We start from the raw sequence: 4,944 nt of genomic DNA, 5'->3' as shown, positions 1-4,944 counted from the left end.
TATATATATATATATATATATATATATATATATGATAAATTTTTGCACATTTAGACGCGTTTTTCATATTCAAATAAGCCATTATATATTTTTGCTACATTAATGTCTGGATTCTCTTAACGACCTCGGGATCAAAGCCCCAGGCGAAATCACACAAAGACAACAGCTTGTGACCGGCCGGGAATCGAACCCTGGTCCGGCTAATTAGTAGAGACAGTGACTATACCACTTGGCTTATTTGAATATATGTATGTATATATATATATATATATATATATATATATATATATATATATATATATATATATATATATATAATTGTTTTATATAATTGTATATGTTATATATATTGTCATATATATATATATATATATATATATATATATATATATATATATATATATATATATATATATATATATATATATATATATATATATATATATATTTATTTATTTTATATAATTGTATATATGTATATATTATATATATATGTATATATGTCATGTATATATATATATATATATATATATATATATATATATATATATATATATATATATACATGACATATATACATATATATAATATATGCATATATACAATCATATGTGTATATATATATATATATATATATATATATATATATATATATATATATATATATATATATATATACACACATACACGTCTATAATAAAGCAGTTGCTTGCGCGGCGCAAGATTCAGCACCCAATACCGTAAATAATATATGCGAGAATTCCAAATAATACATTGAATAATGGACGCAATACATTTGCTAAGGCTGTCTCAGGAGGCCATATTGCAATTTCCAATGCAAAGGATGTGCAATGCTCTTCGCATAAGTGATTAATTGATTGATTGATCGATTGATTGATTGATTTCTGGTATCTTATATAAGTTAGGATTACTTGAAGGCCCAGTCCGTTCTCCAAGTGATTGACCTTATTACCTGGATTGATGTGTTTGGTAAGAATAATTTTATCAGAATTATTTCATTAACGTGATGGGTTGTTTATGTTAAGGTTGAAGGCTTTGGTGGATATATGTCTTAAGGGGAAATATTTTCTCTGTAGGAAAACTTTAATAATATTAATTTAATTTGATATGTGAAGATAGAAGGTTTTAATAATATAGATTGACATAGATTTGTCTGGAGGAATATTTTAACTTTATTAATTTAAATGGATTTGTGAAGATAGAAGGTTTTAATAATATAGATTGATATAGTTTTGTCGGAGGAATATTTTAACTTTATTAATTTAAATTGATATGTGAAGATAGAAGGTTTTAATAATATAGATTGATATAGTTTTGTCTGGAGGAATATTTTAACTTTATTAATTTAAATTGATATGTGAAGATGGAAGGTTTTAATAATATAGATTGATATAGTTTTGTCTGGAGGAATATTTTAACTTTATTAATTTAAATTGATATGTGAAGATAGAAGGTTTTAATAATATAGATTGATATAGTTTTGTCTGGAAGAATATCTTAACTTTATTAATTTAAATTGATATGTGAAGATAGAAGGTTTTAATCATATAGATTGATATAGTTAGATGTAAATCAATATGTTAAGATAGAACGTTTTATCAATGTTGATTGATATGTTAAGATAGAATGTTGTGTGTGTGGTCTCTCTCTCTCTCTCTCTCTCTCTCTCTCTCTCTCTCTCTCTCTCTCTCTCTCTCTCTCTCTCTCAAAGATGAAATAAGAGCATATCCCCATTACTCTTTCAGAATAATCCACAGAAGTCCTAACTGGAGAACAGGATTTCTATGACCTTAATCTTACGGTGACCTTTGACTCCTGCGACAAAAAGGGGAGGGGCGTACAAATTCAATATCTTTGCAATGTATTATATATCATAATCTAATTTATTTATAAATTCTAATTAAACAATATTCCCCTTTGCAATGTAGTACACATTTTAAATCATATTAATGATCATGATATCTTTGGTTTAATAGTTTATATATGAAATTTATTTTAAACTGTTGTTAATGTTCTTATATATTTTACTTCGTTAATTCTCTTATTTCCTTTCCTCACTGGACTATTTTTCCTGTTGGAGCCCCCTGGACTTACAGCATCTGGCTTTTCCAACTAGGGTTCTAGCTTAGCAAGTAATAATAACAACAGGTTTTTCACACTATCTTTCTTATAATTATTTACGTTGATATTTCTTCTTTAATCTTTGTTAAACTCTTTCTCTCTCTCTCTCTCTCTCTCTCTCTCTCTCTCTCTTCTCTCTCTCTCTCTCTCTCTCTCTCTCTCTCTCTCTCTCTCTCTCTCTCTCTCTCTCTACGATAAATGATTCCATCTTTGCAGGAAATAATTACAATTTCTTTAGAGATCATTTGGCAATTCCATGATATCTATGGCTTCCGTCAGAACGGGAATTGAAAATATACAAATATCTCTACTAAGAAAAAAAAAGTTGTAAGGATTAGGGAGTACACGAGGTGGTAGTGATTACCAGAGCTCGAAAACTCAATTACAAAACTTAATAGGAAAAGACTTGGTTGTAGAAAAGGAAATAAGAGATGAGGGACAACCCTATCACACCGTACTGCGCGGCGAGTTCCTGTCACCCTGTTTAGCCATCTAACTGGTATCACTTTCTCCAGGGCTGTTTGGTGACCTGCCACGCAGTAAGGGTCTGGATAGTTTCACTTACTGAGAGCTAGGTGTACCACGAATCCTACGTCCAGCTGTACACATGAAAACATAAAAACCAGGAGCTAATGGCTAATCAAGGATTAAATTGTCGAATAAATTATAGTAGAATAAAGAAGAGTAGAATAAATAAATAAATAAAGATCTACTAAGAATTATTCAGGAAATAAACCAACGGGATTTCATTCCACTCGGGGATATTTTTCTCGTTCTTTTCCAACCTAAGAGCAAACCTTTTTCCTCAAAAAAAAAAAAAAAAAAAAAATCCTTAAGATCCCTATCTTTCCTATAAAAAACTCCTCTTCTCTTGAAAATACATTATAAGAATAAACTCTCTCTCTCTCTCTCTCTCTCTCTCTCTCTCTCTCTCTCTCTCTCTCTCTCTCTCTCTCTCTCTCTCTCTCTCCCCCACACTTCCCCCTATCGACAACAATTATTTACAACAGGAAGAAAGTGAAGATGAGAGCGAAGGCCAGGAGGAAGAAAGGGAGGAGGAGGAAGCAGTCCCTACGGACCAACGCAGTGTCCTACCACCGGTCAACAAAAAAGAAAAATAGAAAAACACGTCAAGAGCAAAATTCGGAAGACAACATCGTAGTACAACCCAAAAGGTCAGTACAAATATACATTGGAGGTGTCAGCAGTAATGCATCTATTAAGAATGTTGTTGACGAGTTAGTTTTCCGAGGGCTCTCACAACAAGAAGTTAAAGTACGGCACCTTGGACATTCTAAACGAGGCCAATCATTTGTAGCAGAGGTGCCAGAGAATAAGCAGAATACAGTGATGGGAGGTCATCCGTGGGCTGCCGGTATAATCACTCGACCGTTTCTGCCCCACATTAGGAGAAGACAATTAGAAGCCGCCGCGAAGCCGTTGACGCAAAGAAATGTAGGTAGGCCTAAACAGCCATTTCGGACGGGGTTTAGATGGAATACCCACTCCTACCACTCCCATGATAATAGGCCATTCCCTCAACACCAAGGATCACCCCCGCAATACCGAAGTGAGGAATACAATAGGAGACCACCCCATAGGCAGTCGACAAATAGAGCCAATTATAGAGGTCACTCAGCTCAGCCTTATGACTACCATGACCTCTCCCATAACAACTACTGGTCACGAGCGGATACCTGGGAATATGACTTCCCGCCTCTTCCATCAAGAGGCAGTTATCACACAAGAAGTGCTCGTCCCGGACATTGGTACTGGGATAGCTAATCATGTGACTCCAAAAAACGATCTTTTGTGTATAGAATATTTGAATGTACAGTCTCTCCTTAGTAAGATATGTGAAATTGAATTAATGCTCTTAAACAAAAATATTGATGTATTATGTTTAACTGAGACTTGGTTAACCCCGAATGTTGTCGATTCACTCATTGATTTTCCTAATTATACAATATATAGATGTGACAAAGGAAGAGGTGGAGGTTGTTGTATTTATGTAAAAAATAATCTTTCTGTTAATATTTGTAATCTTAATGTTCAAAGAGTAGAGGGGGTAGAAGAGGTTTGGCTCTCTGTACAATCTCGTAAGCTACCTTCTGTTATCATTGGTTGCTTGTATAGACATCCGCATGCTTCAAATGATACTTTTAACTATATTTTGGAATGTCTGAGAATGATTTCTCTAAAGAATAAATCAATTTATGTAATAGGTGATCTAAATGATGATTTAATGTTAGGTTCAGCAAAGATACATAATATTTTAAGAGTCACCAAATTAAATCAAATGATTAATAAACCTACTAGAGTTAGCCCCATCTCATCCACACTACTAGACGTGTTAATAACAAACAAGCAGGAAAGTGTCATTAAAATTGAGGTAAATCCAAGTATTGTAGCTGACCATGAACATATTTCATTTATCATAGATATTAAGAAGCCAAAGCGTAAACCAGTCACGGTAACCTCTAGGTGTTTAAAATATTATTCTGCAGATTTTTTGTGCAATACATTGCTAGACCAGAAAATAATTTTAGATACAATCATGCATACTGATGACACAGATATTCAAACAGGAATTTTCAATAAAGTATATAATAGTGCCTTAGATAAATGTGCCCCAATAACCACGAAGGAAATAAGGAGACCCAGTGCACCTTGGATAGACAATGATCTCAAAAACAGTATGATTGAAAGGGACAAAATGCAAGAAAGGCTTAAACATAATAGACATGATGAGAATCTTAACAATTCGTATAAGGAAATGAAAAAACTCATCAATTCGAAAAT

This window comes from Palaemon carinicauda, chromosome 17 (genome assembly GCF_036898095.1).
Source record: "Palaemon carinicauda isolate YSFRI2023 chromosome 17, ASM3689809v2, whole genome shotgun sequence".
Lineage (NCBI taxonomy): Eukaryota > Metazoa > Arthropoda > Malacostraca > Decapoda > Palaemonidae > Palaemon > Palaemon carinicauda.
Note: the sequence above shows the minus strand (reverse complement) of the source record.